The sequence below is a fragment of the Syngnathoides biaculeatus genome, chromosome 7 (assembly GCF_019802595.1).
Source record: "Syngnathoides biaculeatus isolate LvHL_M chromosome 7, ASM1980259v1, whole genome shotgun sequence".
NCBI classification, from domain to species: domain Eukaryota; kingdom Metazoa; phylum Chordata; class Actinopteri; order Syngnathiformes; family Syngnathidae; genus Syngnathoides; species Syngnathoides biaculeatus.
Genome location: NC_084646.1, coordinates 15,554,675 through 15,580,999, shown reverse-complemented (window position 1 = coordinate 15,580,999; position 26,325 = coordinate 15,554,675). Strand labels below are relative to the sequence as shown.

The window sequence follows — 26,325 nt, the reverse complement described above, 5'->3', positions numbered from 1 at the left end:
TTTAGGCAAGATGTAGTTGCATCTCTGGAGTGCCCACCTATCAAGTGTGGAATTAGACGACCAAGTAAATCTTTTGCCGTCTGCCCATTGCTGAAAGTGTCTTGTGAGTGAACTATTCCGCACCTCTGTGCAAATATTCAGGGCCACTTTCAAGTGACGGCTGTTGTTTGGTTGCCAGTCTGAATCAGTATCATACAGGCGCACCCATATCACTCAAGGGTGAGACATAATTATTATGGCAAAATCAAATGATAAGCAGACCTGCATTCAGTTTTACTAGAGGCACAGATTAGCATTAGCTAAGAGCGCAAGCTGCCGTTACTGGGCACGTTTGATTGCTCAATAAAGTTGTCGACAGTAGCGGGTATCTTGGTATCTTGATTTAAAAGTTCAGCTCACTCAGTGGCCAAACTTGTCGATTTACTTGTACTGTATATCAATTACATTTTAGCAATTGAAATATAAATCAATTCCATCTTGCAAAAAGGGACACCATTTTTTGTTTGTAATACATGAAAACAATGAAATCACTTTTTGTTTTTTGTTTTTTACAAGATGTAATTAGCATACATACTGCAGTATTCATGTGCTGGAAGGGGCGCAGCTTAGTGACAATGTCAGGGGCAGGAGTCGGATTGCCCGTGTGAGCATTTGGAACTGTTCTAAATTGTGTGTGTGTTTCTTTCAGCTTGTCTCTTTCGGAGTCGCCACAGCGTATCATCTCAGATGAACGCATATATATGTTTGGCACAATTTTTTTTTTTTTTTTTTTTTTTTTTTACACCGGATGCCCTTCCTGACGCAACCCTTCTCAGGGAGTGGAGGCCCCAGTGGGATACGAACCCACAACCCCTGGTTTACCAAACCAGTGCTCTAACCACTGAGCCTCTTGGAACTGTTCTAAATTGTGAAGAATTGAATTTCAGTATGACAAAATATAGCATCTCCGGGCCCATTTGATTAATATCCAAGCACTTTAGTGACATCCCTTGACGCACACATTCCCAGAAATGATGGCAATATAGTGCAGGTTTTTGTTTCTCTTTCTTTCTTTGTTTTGCTCTGACAATCAAAATCTTTTCAAGGACTTTGGCTTTATTCATCATAATCGTCAAGTCTACCCAAATATGGTTGATGATAATCAGTGATTCATCCATTCAGTCAGTAAAGCCCGGTTTCTGCTGTTTCTCCTGAAATCACGATGCAGGTCCCAGTATTTAATCAGCTCCTGAACTCTTTTTGCTCTTTCACACCGAGTGAAGTATTTTTATACAGAGCTCAGATTTGACATTCTATCTTTCGTCGCTGAGACACGTGAATCCCAACTATTTTGACATATTCGCCGGGATGTGTCAGCTGCTGAGGCCCACATCCTCATCTGAGCCGACTGTTTTGGAACAGATGGACATCTTAATCTTCCTCATCCCGCTCACCACAGCAACACTTCTGTCCTAATAATATGTCATCTCAGCTGTTTACTAGCAGGAGAAAAACAAAAGCAAGCATTTGTTTGACAATGAAAAGCATTGTATTAGAGGGGATATGTATGTAATCAAGCAGTGAGTGGCTGCCATCGATGCCATAAGATGTGATTGTTGATTTGACCCCACTTCCTCGTCTCCCCAAATATAGCGCAATCAGCGAACGCCACATGGCTTTGGCTCATCTCCTTCCTCATCACCATGACAATAGTGTTTTGCCCAATGACAACAAAGCTAAATGTTCCCGTCATTCCAGCCTTCTGAGGTTCCTTCAACAGGTAGCTGTTTATTTTTATTAAAACACATAAAAGAGAAACAAGGCTATGCTTATTAAACCGCACTACTTTTTGATGGATAATTTCTGTGCAGCCACTAATTCAGAGCATCCCATTTCTTGACCTTTGAAGTCATAACATGCCTGATAGTCTTAAATGTTTTCTCCACTTGAAAATGTATGACTTTTCCTATCGTGATAACAACATGAAAAAAGGGAGGTTGTGAAGGCTTGGCATCCATAAAAGATGAAAAATACAAATAAAAGGGTTGTGTGCAATAGCTCCAGATTTTATTGTTATCCCATTAAATGAAGATTGGGTCTTGGTGCTAGTTCATGTTTATGAAATGGACCCCAGCTATCTATTTATTATGAGTTACTTCTTTTTTTAAAATTCTTCTACGGCAAGACTTGACACATCAAAATTAGGCCCCAACCAATCAGAGGACGGGAAAATGCCGATGTCGCGCTAAGCCCTCGTGAAGGCTGTTTGTGACCATTTACTCAGCCGAATATAACCGGCAGCATTGGTTTTTCTGCTCGGAACATCTTTAAAAAGTCACATTTTCCCTTAAGCAATCGATGCAAGTGCACAATAAATTTCAAAATTCAGAATACTCTATTGGCGCCTGAGGGGTAATTGCATCATGATAGCTGCCTCTGCTTGTTCTCCACCAATGGAGTGCAAGTCATCGTTGTGTTGACCTTCTGTTGTCTCACTTCGAGGGAGGACATTTTTTTTTCTTTTTTTGCCTTGAAATTGTAAACATGTTTCTCAATGCAGATGGAGATTCTCTCATCACGTATGTGGCCGCAGATGGTAAATACATTTCACACTTGAGAGCTAAAAGTCAGTCGTCATTGTCAGCGTGATGATGGAAACGAGCAGGGAATGATTTGTCTGAAGAAAAATGGAGGATAATGACCTTGTTTTCGTTTTATTCATGTATACTACGTTTGAGCTTGGACCGTTTCATGTAGATTGAACAAAAAAGTGTGCTGCCACTTGGGCTTGAGATGCTGAACTCCATTTTGTGCTGATTTCTGTGTGTATACGCCTGTTTTGGTGTGTGCGTTCACACATGAGGCCCTTGTTAATCACCGTCGAGTCGCTTGAACCTCAATATCAAATAACGGCTGTCTTGCCAACTGGAAGGCGCTTTCTATGGAAATGTCCCCATTGTGTGACATAAAGGATAGCTTATCTTATTCCACACAGAGACGCAAAGGTAACGTGAGCACAATCGTAGGCAAACACAAAATTAAGATGAAACAAAAACCCATCTCGTCATTTTACTGGCTATGTATGTGAGCACAGATGTCAAAAATGTCATTTAGTGGATTCTGTGAATGTTGGAAGGGCTCGTTATTCATGGCCCCCGATTCATACTGGGCTTAATTTTTAGACCTGGATCTCTTCATTAGCCAAGAGAATTTGGTTTCAATTGGGGGAGAATGTCGATCATGCCAAGGTGAAAGAGAAACTAGGTGATCATACGGGGCGCAGAAAAGTCAACATTTCACATTTGTCCCATTGTGTCAAAATGGAGGCCCTTCAACTGGGTGACTCTCACCTACGTTCTGGTACAACTGATATTCAAATATGCGCAGTAATATCTCCATGTAGCGTTGATATCTGATATGATTAATGCAGGGATGATAAAATATGATTTCCAGAGGGAAAAAAATGTATGAAAGCATCGAGGCAGTTTGGTTGAAATTGCTACGACTTCGCACACACGGCGAGCGTGTGTGAGCCAACGTGCGTACGTGAGTGTTTTGTGAACCCGGAGGTGGAAAGAAGACTGCAATTTCTCACTGTTTCAATGAGACAACAAGAAAACACACCTCGGGCGCTTTCATTTCAAGGTGCTTCTCTTTTTTTAAGTCACAGTATCACTGTATACTTTAGATCTCTATAGACAGAGCAAAAAATGGGGAGGGGGATATGATAATTGATAGAAGTCAGCCATGGCAGTCATAAATATTCCTGCTAAAGTAATGCATTTAGCTAATGATTTACCATTGAGATTGCTAGTTTAGGATGTGATTCTTAAATCCATCCATCCATTTTCTTAGCCGCTTATCCCCACAAGGATCGCACGGAGTGCTTGAGCCTATCCCAGCTGTCAGGGAGGCAGGGTACACCCTGAACTGGTTGCCAGCCAATCGCAGGGCACATAGAGATAAACAGCCGCTCTCATAATCACACCTAGGAGCAATTTAGGGTGTCCCATTAATGTTGCGTGTTTTTGGGATGTGGGAGGGAACCGGAGTGTAAACTCCACACAGGCAGGTCCAGCATTGAACCCGGGACCTCGGATGCTTTCCAATGCTTTACCAGCTGATACACCGTGCTGCCCTAATGAAACCATCGTTTGTTTTATTTTTTTTCCCAAACAAGTCAATATCATGTTGAACGGGATCGTAAATGGTTCTGCCAACAATACCCGACACCACTCACAATGTTTAACGTCCCAAACTCAAGTCACATGCAAGTTCTTGTCTCATAACGTGACGTGTGCTCAGGTCGTCCACCGTTTGTTACCCCATGATGTTGGTTTTGGTTTCCATTTGTATTTATTTTTTCTTCTAAAGAGAGTACCCTTTCCAAATCCTTCCTCCAGAGAAACTTGCCGGCGTGTTCACTTGTTGCCTGGTTGAGAGATTTCTATAAAAGATGAAAAAAATGTCAAAGAACTTATTAGATTTATGTACGACTTAAGGACGTGATTCTTCATTCTTAAATCGAGTCAAACCGGGGCCGCCAGCCTTTATTTTGTCCACTGTTGGACACGGTAAGCCGATGAAACTTTTTAACAACAGCTTGCAGGGACTCACTGTTTCCATGACACGTGTAATATGAGCTATGCTCATGTCCAATCTATCCACTTTACTCCCATTTACTGTGGGAGATGTGAAAACGACAAGAGACATCCATGAATATAATTTAGCGAGAAGGTTGTTGCTCTTTTTTCCAAATTATTCTTCACTATGTTGATTTATGCAGACCAGTAAGAGAATTTCTGCGGCATGGGAATTTACTAAGTTAAGCACAGTTGAAGGAGGCAGATTTGAATTTGTAAATTATGCCATATTTCCCCCCCAGAGTTATTGAGTTGATAGCTGGTTCTGAAGTACATCGCGTGCGAATACTCCGGGCGTGAGAGAGAAACCTCGTCCCCCTTTTGTGTTCATTCCAGGGATGAGAAATGACCGAAAATGTCCGTCTATTGATGAATTAGGCCACCAACGGCACGTTGTGAAAACATTTTTCTTGTGATTTATATGTAATATACCCTCCAGTAAAAGGGCTGAAATGTTGTTCTTCCACTGAAAAACTATCTAGAGACTATAAAATTGCACAGTTGCATGCTATTGTATCATTCCCACATAATATTTCAACAGATCATTGCAACCGTGTTTACGTCTATTGTGATATATGATGGGGTGTTATTAAATGTCACTGTAATATTTTTTTTATTCTTTGTGAATTTTGATAACGACCAATTTCTGTGGGCTTTTGACCTTATTATTGAATGGAATAAAAGCTTTTTTGATAATGCAGCAGTGAGGCCGTCCTGTCATTTGATGACATTTAAAGTTTCTTAACTACTTTGATGGCCTTTAGACAAATTGTATATTTGCAAAAAACTAAGTACTGTAGCTGTACTCCAAATGGAACCTTTTCACTACAGCCAATAACAACTCTTTGAAGATTGTTTTATGACTCACTCTAGCTTCCAATAATGGCCACGATTGGCATGCCAAGCATCCAATGATCACATGAACAGTGACTAAAATACCAGCCAGTCGCGACAAAATTTGAGCGTGATATCAACGATTTTAGGTCCCCAAAATAGGATATTTGCAAGGAAAAGAAGACGGCCGGTGATGAAGCCTCCAACAGCTTTGATGTCTATCCCTTTTGTTCCCGGAAGCCTGTCGTGAATGTGATTTCAGGCAGATTTAACATCTTAAACGATTATTTGGGGAAATGGGAAAAGCCACACATGGTGAGGAAAACGTTACGTGTGCGTGCTTCCTATTCATCACACAACACGGATGATATCTTTTTCTTTTGCTGTCAGCCTGTCCCGTTTGGGGGTCGCCACAGCGTGTCATCATTTTCCATCTAAGCCTATCTCGTGCATCTTCCTCTCTAACACCCACTGTCTCTCTCACCTCTGGAGATGTCCAAACCCTCGAAGTCTCCTCTCTAAACTTGTCTCCAAAACATCCAACTTTGGCTGTCCCTCTAATGAGCTCATTTCTAATCCTATCCAACCTGTTCACTCCGAGCGAAAACCTGAACATCTTCATTTCTCCTACCTCAACTTCTGCTTCCTGTTACCTCTTCAGAGCCACCGTCTCTCGTCCGTACATCATAGCCGGCCTCACCACTGTTTTACAAACTTTGCCCTTCATCTTCTCTCTTCTGTCACATAGAACACCAGACACCTTCCACCAACTGTTCCATCCCACTTGGACCTGTTTCTTCACTTCCTTACCACACTCACCATTGCTCTGGATTGTTGACGTTGAAGTCGTCCACGCTCGCTGTCTCTTCTCCCTGTAGCCTCGCTCTTCCCCCTCCACTTTTCTCATTCACGCACATATATTCTGTTTTACTTCAGCTAATCTTCATTCCTCTCCTTTCACACTTGCACAGTGCATGTCTCCATCTTTCTAGTTGTTCCTCTGCATGCTCCCTGCTTTCACTGCATATCACAATATCATCTGCGAATGTCATGGTCCAAGGGGATTCCAGTCTAATCTCCTCTGTCAGCCTATCCATTACTACTGCAAACAGGAGGGGGCTCGTCGTGGAACCCTGATGCAGTCCCACCTCCACCTTAAATTCTTCTGACACACCAACGACACATCTCACCGCTGTTCTACTACCCTCATGCATGTCCTGTACTATTTTAACATATTTTTCCACCATACCTGACTTCCGCACAGAATTCATTCTTGATTCTTCAAAGATGAAAGAGTTGTTTTCAGAGGTTGTGGGTCCAAATCCAGGCCCTTGGCTTTCCTGTGCGGCATTTGTTGTTCTTGCTTTCTTTGGGTATTACTGGTTTCCTCCATAATTTCACCAGCTGCCACTGGTTATCATGTTTTTACAGGTGGCTGCATTTACTCCATTAAATTTACTCAAGTAACATTTTCCATAAATTGTACTTATGAGAGTACTTTAAATGCACTGTACTTTCACTTTAGTATTTATGTGAAGAAGGACCGATATGTTTACTCATTTACAATGACCGACAGGCCGTCACTGCCTTTATTTAGTCATTTTTTCAATTTTTAGATTCCATCTTGGACTTGCCATAGGGTGTCCGTGCGCCAATTAAAAGGCGTTAATTCAACAATCAGATGAGGCAGACAGTCACGTGACTACAGAGGACACTTCGAGCCAATCAAAATGACTCCTTTTGAGACTGTGCTCATTTTAGACTGCAAAAACAAAGAACTTTATCGTGCAGCTCTTAAATTGTGACCCCAGGCCCTACCCCAAACGTGGGTATTTCAGTCCACATTACAAATGTTTCTATTGGTTGGCAGTGGATATGGCAACATTAGCACCATCGGTTTGGTGTCTCAATTGGACACAAAATACCTTTTTTTTTTATTCCATAGTAACAGGACTCTTACTTGTATACAATATTTGGCTCATCTAACCATCAACTGCTTTACATTGTAATGCGTTTATTATTTTTATTGTTTAACAACACACAGGCACGGCAACTGACAGATGCCATCTAGTCCAACCAAGCTGTGGTTTTTGCTTCCTTCTTGAAGCCTCTCAATTGGTCCACGCAGCGGAGGAGGAGAGGGGAGGGGGAGAGGGGGGGGGGGGGAAATACGGGACAGAAGGGAACACCGACCCACGAACTCACACCGATGGAGCTCCGTGCTTGCACAGGACAACTTTTGGCCAGGGAGAGACCCCAGTTCGTCTTTTGCGCCGTTTTGCGGACTATTGGTGTCAAATGAAGTGAAGAGTCCGGATCAGCTCGCCGCGGTCGGGAGCTGATAAGTACAAAGACTGACTTATCCCAGCAGACGACGGCAGACTCCGAGCGAATCGCAAGGCTCAAGGACACGTATGGTGTAGTTGACAGATACCAAAGATGGTCCCGGTCGTGTGAAAACAACGCGTCAGAGGCTCCGGGATTCCCTTTGTCCCCCCACGTGTGGAGGAGGCTCAAGTGAGGTAGGACAAGCAAGAGTCGCTTCATCGTTTCCGCTGATCAAACTGCGTGCACTTTTTCTTCCTTGAATAGTTCCACCTTTACAAATGCAAACGATGGGAAAACTGGAACGGAAATCTTGACGTTTGTGTGTGTGTTTTAAGCGATAATTGAGCTGCAGCGCTGCTGCTGCTGCTGCTGCTGCACATTGTCCAATATTGTTTACTGCCAAACGGAGCACTGTCAATGTGAGGCTTTTTACATTGAATTATCGTACATATTGTGCAATGATTGAACATTTTGTTGCAAATTTTTGTTTGGGCAAAAAGTACCAATTCTGCCCGGCCATGTAGGTGTACAAGGGCTTGTTATAAGGCCATCAAGCACTACTGCTGGACTATGTACTACTGCTCTTTTTTCAGGGTGTGGGGGACTCATAACCTTGATTTAGCTTAGGAACACAATTGGACACAAAGTAAAACATCTTATGGAGTAACGTGGATTACCAAATGTCTCTTATGGGATGTAATATAGAAAATACAATCAGATTTATTTTGAATGTGTTTACATAAAGACACAGGTGTGAAACTCAAAGCCTGTGGCCAGATCCAGCCTGCCACATTATGCTTTTGTGGCACATTAAAGCAAATAAATTGTAAGTACTTTTTTTTTTTTTTTTTAAATTGAAATTGTTCTTTGGCTGCACGGTGGATCAGCTGGTAAAGCGTTGTCATCACATTTCTGAGGTCCCGGGTTCAATCCCAGACCTGCCTGTGTGGAGTTTGCATGTTCTCCTCGTGCCTGTGTGGGTTTCCTCCGGGCACTCCGGTTTCCTACCAAATCCCAAAAGCATGCAACATTAATTGGGTACTCAAATTCCCCCTAGGTGTGATTGTGAGTGCGGCTGTTTGTCTCGATGTGCCCTGCGATTGGCTGTCGACCAGTTCAGGGTGTACCCCGCCTCCTGCCCGTTGACAGCTGGAATAGGCTCCAGTACTCCCCGCGACCAGCTAGGAAAAATGGATGGATGGATGAAAATTGTTCTTTTCATCCATCCATCCTCTGTAGAGCTTATCCTCACTAGGCTCGCAGCCATTTGGCAAAAAATGTGCCCCAAATTCGCAATTTGCCTTCACACTTTCCAGTTACTCCATAGATTTCTTTTCACAAAATCCATTGTTAATATTATTTAATAAATAGCAATATTCTTATATCCTGTATTTTCATGGGCACTATTTTCCAAGACTTCTGATTTTAAATTCAATTTTTGTTAATACCCTGCTATATGCAGAACATCGTGTGACCAAACCCAGAAAATGGGATAGCTCAATTCTTGTGTGTCATGAAAACCTGACTGTGGTTTGTGTGTAATTTAGTGACAACCTGCGCAGTTCTGTTGTGTACAGACAAGTAATTTACTGGCAGCAGTCATTCTTTTTTTGTGGCTGATTTTGTACTCAGTGTGAATTGTAAAATCAACACTTATGCACTCGGCTATATAAATACAGGATGTGCCCTACTTCAGTCCGTCCATCCATCTTTTTCTCCGTGTACATTTGTTTTTGCCCTCCCAGCCTCTCTACCCTCACCGTCCATCATTCCTCCTCTGTTTGAACCAACTGAAGCTGTGAACAGTGACGGTAAATATGGTCACGCAGCACGAAAGTAATTACCTGTTTTAGGATGTCAAGGTGGACTCGGCGGATATGAAATCACCGGCCAAACGATGCTCACACATTCTGCTCTTCTCTCAGATGTTTGCGTTTGGATCAGCTACTGTAGACTTATGCTCCCTGATTAAAAGTCCTGAACAATGATTGGCCAAATTTGTCAAGTTAAATTCTTACTCACCATGCAATCAACCAGGTTGCTGCACTGACGATAGTACCTTGGATATCAGGTCCTACAGTGTCCTGCTGGCATGGACAAACATTACATTGTTTTTGAAACTAGGAATGGTGCTTTGACAAAATTACTTTGATCCGCTATGGGTGAAATTATACAGTTTTTTTCCGATTGGTCTTTGAATAGAATAGGCAAATTTTCCCAAAATGTTTGAACTTCTGCACTGTTAGATTTTCCTGTAAATCATAGTTATTTTCCGCATACTTAACAGTAAGATACTTTAATGTGATTTTGCAATAATTAACTACTTTGCACTGCATTGTGGGATTTTTGTTTTACACTGTCCATCCATCCATCCATCCATCCATCCATCCATCCATCCATCCATCCATCCATCCATTTTCTTTGCCGCTAATCCTCACGAGGATCGCGGGGAGTGCTGGAGCCTATCCCAGCTGTCAACGGGCAGGAGGCGGGGCACACCCTGAACTGGTTGCCAGCCGATCGCAGGGCACATCGAGACAAACAGCCGCACTCACAATCATACCTAGGGGCAATTTTAGGTTGTCCAATTAATGTTGCATGTTTATGGAATGTAGGAGGAAACTGGAGTGCCCGGAGGAAACCCCCGCAGGCACGGGGAGAACATGCAAACTCCACACTGGCCTATTTGACAACAGGAAAAAGTGTTACCAAGAAAAATGGAGTAAAATCTACTTAAAAGCCATTGGGTACCACAATACAGATCATGTGACGCATGCACGCTGCGCTGATTGGCTGAGGCGTCATTGCACACCTAGGGGCAATTTAGAATGTCCAATTAACGTTGCATGTTTTTGGGATGTGGGAGGAAATTGAAGTACCTGGAGGAAACCCACGCAGGCACGGGGAGAATATACAAACTCCACACAGGCGGGGCCGGGATCTCAGAACTGTGAGGCCAACGCTTTACCAGCTGATCCATCATGCCACCTTTACTTAGTCCAATGTAGTATATATAAAAATAATAATACTCTGATAATTGTACTGTGGTGACCCAGTTCAGGGTGTACCCCGCCTCCTGCATCTACACAGCTGGGATAGGCTCTAGCACTCCCGTGACCCGAAGAAAATTGATGGATGAATCGGTGCTAATTGTATATTAAATTTCAGATGGTAATCTTTGTGAAAGAATCGTTTTCAGAAAATACCTTAAGGCAACAACACCCTCAATCAAATAAATGACGTAAATAAATTCCCAAAACGAAAGCTCTCGAAATGAAAGTTGCAAAGTGATTAACCTGTGCATGTTTGTCACTATATTGATTTATTTTTTTCACGAGTACCTTTCATTTAAAAGTCTGTTGACAATTTGCTCAAAGTCCAAACACTTAAAATGAGTCGCGAGTTGTTGTTATTGAGGCAGTGAATTAGCATTTTTTTTTTCTCAAGACATTTTGAGTCACAAGCCAATTTCAATGCTTTCAATATTTTCAGTCCTCATTTCTCCATTTATTCTCTTTTTTTCCACTTTTTTTTTCAAAAGTTCTATTCCAATCTCAAATGTTATGTTACACAGGATTTTTTTTCTTCTGTCCAACACCTGCCCTTGGGATAGTCACATGATCCTTTCATTTTAATTGCAATACGGATTATCGGAATATGCTACTAAGAGGCTCAGTTCAGCCCTCATAGTTTGGACTTGTTTGCCTATTTTTGATGATGGTTTGTTGATTTTTATTTTTTTTTGTAAGAATATTACTAAGTGAGGTCGTATTGAGAAATGAAAACCAATATTTTTGCTAATTACACACAAGGACTATGACTCTTAATAGGAGCTGTTAGGGTTCAAGCTTAACGGACTGCACTAGGAATTTAGCCTGGACATTATGGGACGTAGACCATTAATACAACTGGTGACTTAGGGAGGGGGAAAAAAATCGGTACAGTACTAGAGCTGAATAGTTTGACTGGATATTTTCATAGCTTTCGTGTGAGCCTCGAAGATGCCACTAGAGACACTTTTGTTAGGATTGTGAAAGATGATTAAAAACTAATATTTGGCTGGGTCAATGATTTTACGTGGTAGAGTAAGATACTGCCGTCATCCTCATTTAAAATCCAAACTTTGACCATGATCCATTTCAGGGTATATTAAACCCCTTCTTGGCTCTCAAGGCTTATGAAGTTTAATCATGAATGTTGGCTCCTCCACACAATTTGTGTGTAGGTGTGTCTAATGATCTCTTGCGATCAAAATTGTGTGTCAACTCTTGTTGGCCAGCCAGGTTTCAGAATACATTAGTTCAGAAAAACAGATGTGTTCTACTATGCTACCTTATAACGATTATTGCAAAACCTGTTTTAAGGGTATCCTTTATTGGGAACCTCAGATATTGTAAATATATTTGTACATTTGTGTTGGTTAGCGCTCACGTAATTCCCGGCCGACAGCGCGCACCTGGTTATAAGCCTCAACCAGTACATTTGTAAAGGAAATACCATTTGGTACACACATAAGACACACCTGTGTGAAAGCCGCAAGTGCCCACATTGAAACCAACATTGAAACACGAGATATTTACAGTGATGAAAGTCCTCCGGATTTTTAAATTTTCATGAAAATTGCTCCGGAAAATTGAGGAAAAATTGCCTAAAATTAATCTGGATATTAGTTGACAACATTGAACAAACATGCGTTTGACTTCGTTGTTTTGCTTTCACAAGCGTAGCCATGTTTAGCCACTAACACTTGTAAGAGTAATGCCCCTCCCCTCGCATTCTCTCAAGACGTCGCTTATTTTGTGTGGTCTTGACATTAATTTATGTGTTTATTTCATAAACATTGTTAACTGAACACGCCCGTTCCTAAACAATCGGTATTCACCCGAAAACAGGAAATGCAAGTTAACCGTACTGAGCATGCACAGAGCAAGTACGAAGCGCATGTTCAGAACTGCTTAACGTAATGCAACCGCATTTACGTCGACAGTCATCAACTTCATGAGCTGTGTCAAAGGAAATTCAGTTACACCAGGGGTGCTCATTGCGTCCATCGAGGGCAGTGTGACGGCGTAAAAAAAACAAAAAAAAAAACAGACTATCATCCACCTTGTCGCTTGATTCAGGTGTGGCCAATACGTCGAGCGCATGCACATAAAGGTGCGTTTTCGCAAGCCGGCCTCCTATTTACGGCAGTCACGTGGTACGTGCCCCCCCCACCCCCGAACAATACGTCACGATTGCCGATAGGAATGTTTGTTCCAATGTATCGCTAGCTTGTTGCCACGAACGCCGATTATGTTGACCTGAACTTTCCTTATTTTCAAAACATTGCGAGTATAGACCGTTCGTGTTTATTCCTTGACAGGCCAGTGCATTTAAATTTTATTCAGATAAAGTTTTTGTCAGATCAAGAATTTTTATTGATGACAACTTTTGAATAGCGTTTAATATCACGTTCTACTAATATCTGTTGAAATTGGAAATTAGCATTTCTGAGTTTTATATTTTAGCTTTCTATTTTAGTTATGTATGTTTATTTTGTTTTTAATTTACAGTTAGGTTATATTAATCCAGTAAGTTATTTTAAGGCCATTCCTAATCACACCCACAACTTTATCTGCGAGCATGACTGACCACACCCATACACTTTTCAAATGTGAGTGACTGTGTATACTGTGTGTGTATATATATATATATATATATATATATATATTAAAGGCAGCTGATTATACTATTAGTATTACTAGATCTATATCTAAGATAGTGAGCAATGTGGTCAAGTGGTCAGTACAACGCGACGTCACAAGTTTGAGACTCAAACGTTAATAGTAATTACTACAGATCAACTTCTTTAACATGCTTTGCTGTATGGTGTAGAAATTCTAGGATATATTTTCGTGTATATTCGATATCTATACTACAATATGTATAATGTGGGGAAAAGAACAATTTTAGATGTCTTTTTACTGAATAGTTCACTTACGTCATTTGTCTTGAGAGAAGATGGCATATTTTAATGACAAAATTTTGTGCCATGCAGTGATAGGGGGATGGGGGGCAAAAAAATCTGGGCTTGGCCCTTGAGGAACTTCTGCCCAATTAATTTTTTTTGGGCAGGACTTAGAAATTTTACTTTCAATTTTTTTCAGAATTTTGTTCACAAATATCGCCAAAATACACCACAGCCATCCATTTTTAAAAACATTTCGCGGGTTTAACGCTAACGTTAGCGCCGATGCGCAGCCGCCGCGTTAACAGGGTCGATTAAAAAAAATCATACTGGTAAAAATCACCGAGACACGGCAGCAATACGCTCGCGCAGCGCTAATGGCCAGACCGGTAAAAGTCACTTCCTCGAAACATATATTCCACCGGTGTCACTCTTAAATTTTCCGCTCGAGTGCCCTCTTGCGGCCGTTGGAAAAAATGCACAAATTATCCGCATCACCGCATAAACCACAGGGTTGAAAGTGTGTGAAAAAAGTTGCGGCTTATAGGCCGGAAATTACGGTACTTTAGTTTCTGACTTATGTGTCGCCGCAGAAATCCATCATACACTAAGGACCCACAAAAAGTTCATTAACTGATAAGAACTTAACAATTGAAAATGTAAATTTTAATGTATTGAAAACGCCCAAGTAGCTACTCCGAGGTAGTCAAGTTCCGAGCCTTTTTAATTATTGAAATTGGTCTTTTCTTGCGAATTATAATGTTTTTCTTCCACAATGACTGAATGAGGTGACCACTTGGATGAGACTGAACACGTTTTTGTGTCATTACAGACGCATCAAATGTCCGTGTTCATCCCGTACTCATCGTGCTGTCACTGCATAATCATCACTGGACTTTTTAAGCGGCCTTTCACTTCTCTGATTGATTGAACAATTGCTTGGTCATGCTTAAAGCTCTGCCGGCTAAGTGACATTGACATTTAATGCAGAGACAGATGTGTGCGCACGCATTCATTTTTGACAGAATTGTGACCATAACTGCAGATTGAGTGGTTACCAGGGAGCTGTAATTGCATCACTGAAAGTCTGGGCACATTTTATGGTAAATGGAGGACTTCTGTTTTTTTTTTAGAGTTGGGATTAATTTGATCTGTGTCATATTTCATTGGATATGGTTTATTGAAATAAGATATATTTTGTAATATTTAATTACAGCATGCATACAGCATCTGATGTTTTTTAAAATAATCCAGATGTTCCTCCTAAACTCCGTGTCTATTTTTTGTGTCTTTGAGTGTGTATGTGTATGAATATCACATTATTTCCTTTTCATTTTTAGTTACCTTTCACATGTTTTTGCTGCTGAGATTCCATCTAAAGTTATAGAAAGCTATTAGGATATTTTTTTTTTAAAGTTTGTTTTCTTTTGCCAGTTGTTGGAGCATAGCTGTTTTTTCACATGCCTGTTGCAATTTGTACCTCCAGTTCCCTGCAAAAGGAAATCCATTTTCCATGTCAAAGCAAGAATGGCGAGGTTAGAAATTGTGAGAAATAGCCCCAAAACTTTCATAAACTTTCTTCATCTTTAACTAGAGGTTACACCCTCTTTCTAAATCCTCAACCACTTTGACCAGTGGTTCCCAAACTGTAGCGACCCACTTTTGGAGAGGAAATTATATTGAGGTGGGCTGGCGGGTGATGGAAGCAGGGCCGTGCGGCAGGCTCTACGGCGTGGGGCCGGGAGTCCACTTGACGAGAAGCGCAGCGGGAACACTTGAGGACTAGGAGAAACACGGGGGTCAGAGCGCTTGCAAGGAATTAGGTTGCTTATTTGCAACAGGTGAGCCGTGGTACCGCGGTAGAAGCTGCAATAATCTGGCAAGGTTTTCCAGGATCAAGCAGGTTTAAATGTAGGTGTTAACAAGGGCTAATTGGAGCTAGTGCACGTGACGTCACCATTTTCACGGTGCCATATTGCCGGTCAAAAAGAGCTGCTCAACAGTTTGGGGGACATTGAACCGGAGCAGAATATATGCACAAGACGGAGACTTGTTTTGCTGTTGGTTGTTACAACAGATGAGACAGGTATTCAAAGAGATCGTTCTATGGAATACCAGATGAAAAGACCAGAAAAGATTGATGGTTTTCGGCAATTAAACACGATGGATGGGGCCCAAACAAATACACACGACTGTGTAACGATCACTTCACTTCAGGTAGGAATTATTCTTCTCAATCTCAAATTCCCAAGAAGTGTTTATAATGGCAAGTGGGCTCATTCGACAAAAAAAACAAACAAACGACAGCTAGTTGTCTCCAACGTGCACGAAGCGTGTTGCAGCCACACGTTAATCTTTGGTAAACCTCTCTCCGATAGACTTTTTTTTTCCAATATATATTGTTCTCAAATGAATCGAATGCGTATTTAAAAAAAAGAAAGTAACCCGTCGGTCACACAGAGGTTTACCGAAGTTCAATGTGTGGCCGCAACATGCTTCTGTGTACGGGAGTGGAAGCCTATCCCAGCTGTTTATTTTCTTTTTTTAAATACGCATTGGAGTCATTTGAGAACATTGCATATTTAAAAAAAAAAAAAAAAACGTCTGTCACGGAGAAGTTTACCGGAGTTTAACGTGTCGCGGCAACACGCTTCGTGTACGGAGGAGCCGACTTGCTGTCTTTTTGTTATATTCCAATCATAGTTAACGAATGCGAGTTTGTGTAAAACCAGGGGTCATTTATTTAAATATTGGTATTTGTAATGAAAAAATCTGAGTGGCTCCATCCTCTATGTGGGATTTCTTCTTGATTGAGAACACATCCAGCAATGAAGTATTTGTATACGTCCAAACTTTTCTACGCTTTCAAACTCTTCCGTGTAAATCTCGACGACTTACTCACCAGATCCATGTGTAGATCCATTTGTCCAAGACAAGCGGAAGCGGGTTAATAGTTCAATTTCTTATCGGCGAAAACATCGACTTGGGTCCTATATGCCAAGTGTCTCTCATTTTTCCACGTACCTTCATTTATTATTACCTTCTAAATGTTTAACAGTATCGGACAAAACTCTGGGCATTGTGCTATAAGACGTATTTTCGCGTCGTCTCCAACCGACTTAGCATTGAAGAATGGTTTGTTTGACCGGCACTTCCGGCCAATGATGTGATTCGATGACGTAGGTGCACGAGCTCTATGTGTGTGTGTGTGTATAGTATATATATTTTGTTAGTTAATATCCAGTTTCAGTAATTAAGTACCATTTCATTAATGACTGTAGTTTCAATACACTGAACAGAACTGAGGAAATAAGATAAATGACAGGGTCAACAATTTTGATGCAAATTTCATCAGGAAGCCATAGACTGGGTTGTCTTTCTACACCTCTTGCTCCACCACACATTCAGAAGTATTCGATTGTCTCTCTTTTTTCCATGATTGGATCCGATCCTCACTTGGGTGTTACGACGAATCATCGTTACAAAATGTAAGTCCCAACTGGCTGAGATGGAACATTTTGCTTCTGTTTAGCAAAGTAAATCCAATGCAATTACAGTACTTGATGTGGAAACTGTGTTAAGAGTCTTGTTAAAGGTCTGGGAAATGTGGAAAACAATGTTCACATTTTTGCATCATAACAATTCTGCTTGTGCTCTGAATGTGATGATAAAGTTCAAGTGGACCTGAGTTTCAATCATTTAGCCAATGCAACAGAAACACTGTAAACAGGAACATTCCAATACAACCTGATGTTATACAGTATGTGAGAAATCAATATTCAATTAGATTACTGCTGTATGCATTGACAGCCACCCACTACAAACATATTAAATTAAATGTCTGCTTCACTCATAATTTGCTGCTCACCTTTATTCATCCTAGCTCCAACACAACATACAGTTCTCTGATCACAAGGACTACAAGGTTGTTCACACATCAGGGCCACGATTTGGGACTTAATTGGACGTAACACTCCATTCTGAAGCCATATTTCAGCACGCAAGAACATGCCATGTAGTTTGCTGGATTTTACACAACTATACTCACACATGATGGGTTGTGAACTTGTGACATAAGCGAACAATGGTCCAGTGTCAGTCAGTTTTATGTTGATGGATTTATCGGTGATACTGAATCTACCTTCTACCCTCAACTATAGTCAGACACTTTGGATCGTGACTAATAGGCAAGGTTCTTGAGAGAACCGGCTGAAATTAGATACCGAGCAAGGCTCAAAATAGAGCTGAAACACTGAATATACAGTGGACTTACTGGACCTGGGCAAATACAAAACTAATGGATGGATGTTCAATTAAATCAGGGGTCGGGAACCTTTTAGGCTGAGAGTTCCATAAATGCCAAAATGTAATTTCAAAAGAGCCATGCAATGGATAGGTTTCCAATTATACCACCTTGTGTGTCATAGAGGTCAAAGAAAACAGGTGATAGGTGAAGCGTGAAGTATTTTTCTATTGTTAATTTATCCGATTGGTCTAACACACAAGATGACGTAACTGGAAACCTATGTGTATTTGAAAAACTAAATACAGGTGTATTTGACAATTTATGCAGAACCAACTCTTTTACAGTTACAATAAGTCTCTGAATTCTTTTAAATAACATTGTAATGATGTGGCAGAATGGTGGGGTCAGCTGGAACAGCGTTGGCCTCACAGTTCTGAGGTCCCGGGTTCAATCCCGGACCCGCCTGTGTGGAGTTTGCATGTTCTCCCTGTGTCTGCATGGGTTTTCTCCAGGCACTCCGGTTTCCCCCCACATCCTAAAAAAACATGCAACATTAATTGGACTCTCTAAATTCCCCCAAGGTGTGATTGTGAGTGCGACTGTTGTCTGTCTCCATCTGCTCTGCGATTTGCTGGCAACCAAGTTCAGGGTGTACCCGGCTCCCGCCTGTTGACAGCTGGGAGAGGTTCCAGCACTCCCTGCGACCCTTGTGAGGATGAGCGGCTAAGAAAATGGATGGATGGATGGATGGATGTTATGATGTTGCTAACCAATAATGGCAAAAGCACTTCTTACCATTAATGTGACTTCTGGTGGGTCCTGGTTTTGCTGATGGCTTTATAATCTTTCATACGTTGTCAGATTAACCTTGATGCTGGCGTTGAGATTTCCATCCGTTTATCGTGAACGTAATTCAACTTGATTTGCCATCATGACGGTACGATGGTGACCAGTTCTCGCCGACAATAGCAGGTCTTTTTTTCATTTATCTTGTCTTTATGCAAAAGTTGTCAAAAAGTTCATTGGCAACTTCAACCACGAATCGTTTGGCGTACTCCTCCATCTGTGAATGGCCGTCCAGTGTCCAGTCTTCCCGAAAACTGTACAACTCCCCATCTTTTTCTTTTTCTTTTTCTTTGAGTGATCGTTTGCCCAAGTAATTGTCGCTACCTGCTCTGCATCAGACCCTTCTGTGCCTGCGCAGATCGTCTGCTACTGTCAACTACGGCAACTGCACTAGGACAAACTCTGCTCATTTGCGTTGCCTACGTGACAGAAATAATATTGCACCATATGTAGTGATGAGCGCTCTGCGAGCCATATGCAACATCAAAAGAGCCAGATATGGCTCACGAGTCATAGGTTCCCGATCCCTGAATTAAATCCATCCTTGCAATTTCAATCTAAATTGAACTTTATTTAACAATTTATAAATTCATTATTATTATCATAATAATTTTTTTCCAGCTTCATTAACTTTATATATTTTTTATTGAATTGTGTACCAATTGATTTTGGTGTGAAGATGGATTAAATATAGCAAAACTTATTTGCAACTTTTGTTAAGAAGCAATGTGTTTGGAAATAGAACGCCAGCCTTCTGGCACAATGCAAATGGAATGGATTAAGAAGCAACTGCAGTTTGATTGACTCCCATGTCGGATGATCATATACACATCATCATTTGCTAACGATGGAGGCTGTGTTTTTAAAATTTCATGCATACGTGCTTATCTTCAGAAAGGATGGGGACATGTTTAAGGACGGACAAATATGCCACGCTTTGTTTTGTCAAATGTCACCATGTGTGTGTGTACAATATGAGGAGCCTCTTATTCTACAATCCTATTTTTTGTTTTACACATTGTTGTGTTCTGCTACATAGAAAAAAACACAGTAGCCATTGTGAGTGAAGCCTGGGTTAAGACTGAGAGATGGACATGAGTGCCATTTCTATGGTGCTCTGCCAAAGAGACAAAACATTTACACATGTTGACATCCAGTGCTTGTAGCGCACCAAGTGGGGATGCATTTTGGGTACGCGGACAATTTAGATGAAAAAAGAATTTAGTTTCAACGTATTGCACCATCTGTTTTGAGAGCGATATGAGCTTTTCAAGTGACAAATGGTGCTGTGCTGAACTGGTCAAGGTGGATTGGTAAATGAACATCCCTTTTAAGAAATGAGCCATAACAAGAGTGTTAGGTTTAGGCTGAAAAAGTGTTAGGCATTGTGGTGACACTGGCCATTTAGATTGTACGGTTTTGGAAGACATATTACTTTTTCCAAGTTAGCCTTTAGTGTTGTGCTGAACTACATAACTGTTTCACAAAATGGTCTTAAGAGTTTTGAGATTGTAATTTATTGCTGTAGACCCAGAAGTAAAGAGGAGACTTTCGAGTGGATGTTTTGTTTAATGTATCATGGCAGGTTACGTGAACAGAGTTCAAGAGCATCACAGGGCAAGCAGCAAGTGGGTGAGTTGCTGGGCGAGGCAGGAACGCTAATGATGAGTGCTGCGGGGGTCCTTGGATCAGTTGAGGAGGGAAGGGATTTGAAAAGGCAGAGTTAGACAGGTGAAGGACACTGGTGAGAAGTTGAGAGGCACTGGCGGAGGAAGACAGGGAATCAAACAAGAAATTCTCTTGACAAAATGGTGACACTTGGACACAACCGTGTAATTTAAAGTGCCACTTGTAGAAGTAGGAAACATCTAGCATCTGCTCATTGATCAGGCTTTCTAAACTGAGTTGATTACAGCTTAGTAGCAGTTCCACGGACAAGCAGTGTGGGGCAGGAAATGAACCCACCAAAATAAAACAAGCTTGTGCATGGATACCATAGTAACCCTCTCTTTAATGGATGGCTCCTGGCATCAACACATTTTTACAGGCCCTGAGGAGTGGATGAGTGAGGGGTCTAGGATCAAGTGACGGGAAATCCACAGAAGCTCCTGAGGGCCATAACCCTACCAATCCACCAAATTTAGGAATCCCCACTCCCGTGGCTGGTCATCCAGTATTCTGAAAACCGTGAAAGCAGGATGGTCGTCGATGAGCCAGAAGACAGGTGGTGAAGTGGTTGGAAGGTTGAGGACACTGGAGCAATCTGGCTTAAGTAAGGGAACATGGAATGTTGGGTGAATGTTTATGGAAGCCAGCAGGTTCCAACAGACAGAGGAAGTGTTGACGATCTTTGAGATTTTGAAAGTTCCCATTAACCGAAGGGCAGGATTACATGACTCTGTTTGCAAGGGAAGAACTCACTATGACAGCCACGCCATCTGTCAGACCTGATTTTCCGGTCAGGTGATTGGTGACGGTCAGCCTGCTGCTTGTTCATTTCTGCCGAGCAGACATACACACGGTTTCCATGATGGGCTAAATTCTTCCATGATCCCTGACCACAGGGACAGACACTTCCACCTCCTGCTCAGGGGACAAAGGAATATTTAAACCCATAACTTGCCATAAAGGGTGACATACCTGTTGCTGAGCAGGCGAGGGAGCGTAAAGCACCTTCCATATCCTCAATGGCACGTTTCATTTGGGCCTTGATCTGGGGATAGTAACCGGAGGAGAGGCTGGCTGCAATGCCCACCACTTAACAAATTTCTCTCCAGACCTGGGAGGAGAATTGTGGACCAAGGTCTGAAAAAATGCCTTGCGGGATTCTTGGAAGATTGAATCCATGGTTAATGAGATGGCTGTTTTAAGGACAAAATGTAATTTGGAAAGGGGGACATAATGGACAGACTTGGAGAACTGATCAATAATACTGAGAATAACTGAATTACCTTCAGATGGAAATGGCCAGGAGACAAAATACACAGTGATACGAGGACACGAAAAGGAAGAGACAGTGAGAACTTACACCTGCTGAGGAGTCCAGAAGTCTTGACAGTGGTTGAGATGTCACGTGGAGTTTAACTACGAGAGGTTCTTGTGATCGATCCAAATGAGGAAGGGGATTTCCGAGCCCTCCACCCAATGCCCACACCATGGCTGGGAAGTCACCATTTCCCACATCATAACTTTGTTCTCCCAGACTGAGTCAGCAGTAAAAGACACGGGACTCTAACGTCTGCACAGGCTAGGCATTGGCCAGTTGGCGATTACCTCGATCTTAATTGGGTCAGGCTTGAGTTGACCTTTGGCAATGATGTAGCCCAGGATGCTAACAGTTGGGACATGGAACTTACATACATCCAGATGGGCATACAGCTTGTTCTTCAGGAGCTCCTGCAGAACCAGCCTCACTTGCTGATCGTGCTCCTCAAAAGAATGGGAGGGGAAAAAAACAAGAATCTCATCTAGGTAAAGAAAAAAAAGAAACAGTTGAGCACGTCTCGGAAGAAGTCATTCAAAAGGCGCTGGTAAATTGCAGGGGCGTCGTTGAGACTGAAGGCCATGACCAGATACTCAAAATGGCAGAGGGTAGTGTGCATGGACAGGCACTCATAAAACCCAACCATTTGTATCCAAGAAATTAAAAAAACATCTCTTTAAACCATTCTCCCTTCACAAGTTTGAGGATTCTGCTCTCAAGTACACACTTAAACGGAGAGCTGTCTTTAATGTCATTGTCCTTCATCACTTGTGCTTTCGATCAGGTGAAAAGGATTGTGAGACTAATGAAGGTTTTTTGTTGTTGTTGTTGTCTCTACAAGAACATAAACGTGAATAGAAAATAGAAAACTCATTTTATGATCTCCTGAGATTTAGACTTCAGATTTAGATGGGTTGAATACGAATTGTACGAGAAGGGAGGATGCTGTTTTAAATAGACAAAGCTTTTGCTCAGTTGAACACCCTTCCTTGGTGACGAGAAAGTTGTAAAGCTATACATCCAGGTTAACTGCTGTAAAATATATTTAGTTCTCTTCTCCTGTTTCTTTACAATGTAGGTCACAGGCGAGTTAAATACATATATTTGTTCAAGAAAAGTACACAAGATAATTATTCACATTTATTGGGTCAGTATAGACTGGGGAAACTCAAAACACTGCTGAAAAAACAAATACATTCATACACTGTTTTGACCTTGTTCATTCTCCTCATTTACAATGGGGGAGGCTTGAAGATGCTATTAGCTGAAGATTGCCCATATAGTTTACACGTCTGTATGATTCACCGGGTCATCCTATTCATGCGTAACAGCTGATAATTTACCCTTTATAAGGGTCTTGGTGAAATACACTGAATGTTAAAATTTCTCCTGAAGAAAACTATTGGAATACACAACTCTTATTTTATTCCGATTCTAACATTCCTTTATAAATATACAATAGACGGAAAAAGTGTGTGTGTGTGTGTAGACTTTCAACTAGTTCTGTATATCCATGTAAACATTTCATCGCTTTATTTTCCATTTCACTGAAGACTTGAAGCTATTGTATCGTGAAAATGTACACCATGGGTGAGTGATCTCTTGACTGACAATAGTGAAATAGCAAAGGGTACGCATATGCATGAGAGGCTTATCTGTATGTCTAGTGACATTTTCGTTGATGGATGAGCTCATGGTAAGATCCCAACTAGAGCACAATGTGATGCTAACTTTCCCTGCTGTCTGAGCTCTATGGAAATGATCACTTGCGAAACATTGAAAATAATTTACTGAACATGAAATTTAACTTGACAAAACCTGTCCAGAACCACAGACTATACTCACGTCGTTCGTAGAAATATCTGTAAATTAAGTGCCACTTAAGATTTACCGTACTTGTTGTTCTGACTTTGGCGAATACACTGCAGGGCGGGATTTCCAATTCTGATCTGTTCAATCAGAATTTTATATGTAGGTTTTAAGATGTTGCACTTTTTGTTTTTAAAGGGGGAAATCCAGTGCTTTGCATTAACAGTGTATCCAATAGGTCATGTAACATGTACCCTATTTTGACAATGTGATGTTAAATCCTTTCTCATTTAATAGTGTTTTGAGAAGATTTTTATTGACAATTACGAATTTTCAGGGGCGCTGCCATTTTCATGAGTTACATGACCTACATGCCCGAATGTGACGTGTACAACAAAGGCTCGATTACATGGGACACCATTTATGCCTAGTGCCGATTTCTTGGCTTTATCCTCATCTGATGAAGACATAGCAGTAACGGTTGATCGGGAACACGGAGGAATATTTCCATACAGATTTGAACCTGTGGCTGTAATTAATGTTCAATATTTGGATGGTTCTTCGGGCGGAATGACGCGGAGTCTGATTACTGCCACCCTGGCTCAGTAGTAAATATGGACTCCAACTCCACATCCTTGTATGCACTCCCAAAAATCTCAGGGAATTCTCCTGATGACAAAACTGATGTTCTTCGATGGGATCGCCGCTGAGACCATGGGTCAGGGTGTCTGTCACCTCCTGGACACTCTGCGGTGTAACATACATGATGTCCCTGAGGTGCCGGATTGTATTCCGGTCTCGGGAGCGGGTGCGTATAAATGCCTTCTTCATCCATGAACTGCTGAAGCAGGTCTATGTGGGGTGCATAGTGATACCAGAAGGAACCCAAAGCCCAGTACACCACCATAATAGTCTGACAATGGATGTGAAGATCTTATTCCACTACCTAACGGAACGCTGCCTATAGCTGAGTAGCACTTGGTAGTCTGCATGGCCCTCCTGGGGTACGACTTCCCAGACCATCGCTGACCAAGTGCCAAATTAAACATGCTGCTGGATGATGCTGGTAGCAGAACATTCTCTACAGCTCCCACTAGACTGTTGTTACTCCAGAGCTCATACTTAAATGCATAAGGTACTGCTTCAACATAAAAGTACTGTACATAAACCCATGATACAGAACATTAAAGACTTAGTAAACATGAGCAAAGTTGACAGAATTTCATTCTGGAGGTCGCAATGCAAATTGAGCTCCAACCAAATTTGTTCTCTGACCCTAGGTTTGTGAACCACTAGTGTAGAAAACCAAGTGCCAATGGCAAATCTGTCAGTTCAAATGTTTGCTGGCTGCACGGTGTTGGGCTGTGAGGAACATATCGCCTCATTTTAGCACTAATGGCAAGGGCACTGGGAAAATCCAGAAAGGATGAGAAGAAAGTGTTTTGCGGCCATCATCTGCAAAACCGTTCCTTTTTAGTGTGTCTTGCAAATGTTTTCACCTTTCCTCCTTTTCCATGCCTCATTGCATAATAGCACTTATTATTCCTTGTTAACAGGACAAGCTGATAATAATAAAGTATGTAGTTGCAAAGTATTAATCAAATATGTGCCCATTTAAAGTCAGAGATGAGTCGACAACCTCGGCACTCCTCATCAAAACCTCTCCAATCTGCCAGGTGTCCCACTGAGCCAGTCAGTCAAAACGATGCGTGGGCTGAGCTTGTTATCTCCGCTCCATTAAACTGATTCACAACTTAGTCTCCAATGATGCATGTGACCTTGAAATGCACCACAGACTGGAGCTGACATGTGACAGGGTGCCTGCCACATTTTGCCATGGTTTGTTCTTCACAGGTCTCTCGAGCCAAATCACATCTGGCAATGTGAGGGGAGCAAGGACAGTAATATCACCTTATTGTTTATGACAACTCGATGGCATATATGCATCAAATCTATTTTCTGTACTATTCATCCTCACGAGGGTTGCGAGCGTGCTGGAGCCTAACCAAGCTATTTTGGGGCGAGAGGCGGGGCACAGAAAAAACAAACAGTCGCACTCACATTCACACCTAGGGCAATTTAGATTCTCCAATTAATGCATGTTTTTAGGTTGTGGTATTAGCTGTCATTGTCACTTGGTGGGTCCTTCCACATTCCCAAAACATGCATGGTAAGTTAATTGAAGACTCTAAGTAGTTGAATGAGTCTGTGCGTGTCAAGTAGTGAGTTCCAAAGACGGGAGGCCGAGCGGCAGAAGGCGTTGACCAGCATAAATGACAGAAATGATGGAGGATGAAGCTCTGAGAGCGGAAGGGTTGGCAATCTGCAGAGGGTGAGGTTATTGATGGCCAGAAGTAAAAAAATGAATATACAAAACAAACTGATGAGTGGAGTGCACGTTCTAGGAACCACATGAATGAAAATGAAACACAGTGTTCCAGGTAAAGAAGAACGTATTGGGCCAGTTTGATTTATGGAGAAAATTATTAACACTCAGATAATTTGACAATCAATCAAACAATCAATCAATCAAAACTTTTACTTGACCTGAAAATATAAATCGGTGACACTGAAGTCTCTTTTACAAGGGTAATGGCACTGCTAAAATGGAATAACCACATATATGGCAAAATGAAAATATTACTTGCTCTTTAGAAGTGGCATATAGCCATCCATCCATTTTCCACACTGCTTATCCTCACTAGGG

The 26,325-nt window shown here is 41.6% G+C and overlaps 1 protein-coding gene across 1 annotated transcript in view; it reads left to right on the top strand.

Annotated features, from left to right (window-relative positions):
• Positions 1-7,604: 7,604 nt before the first annotated feature.
• pde4ba (phosphodiesterase 4B, cAMP-specific a) overlaps positions 7,605-26,325 on the top strand; it is a 148,417-nt gene continuing 129,696 nt past the window's right edge. The window contains exon 1 of the mRNA XM_061824515.1: positions 7,605-7,978. The gene's annotated coding sequence lies outside the window, so the exon portion shown is untranslated. The remainder of the gene's footprint in view (positions 7,979-26,325) is intronic.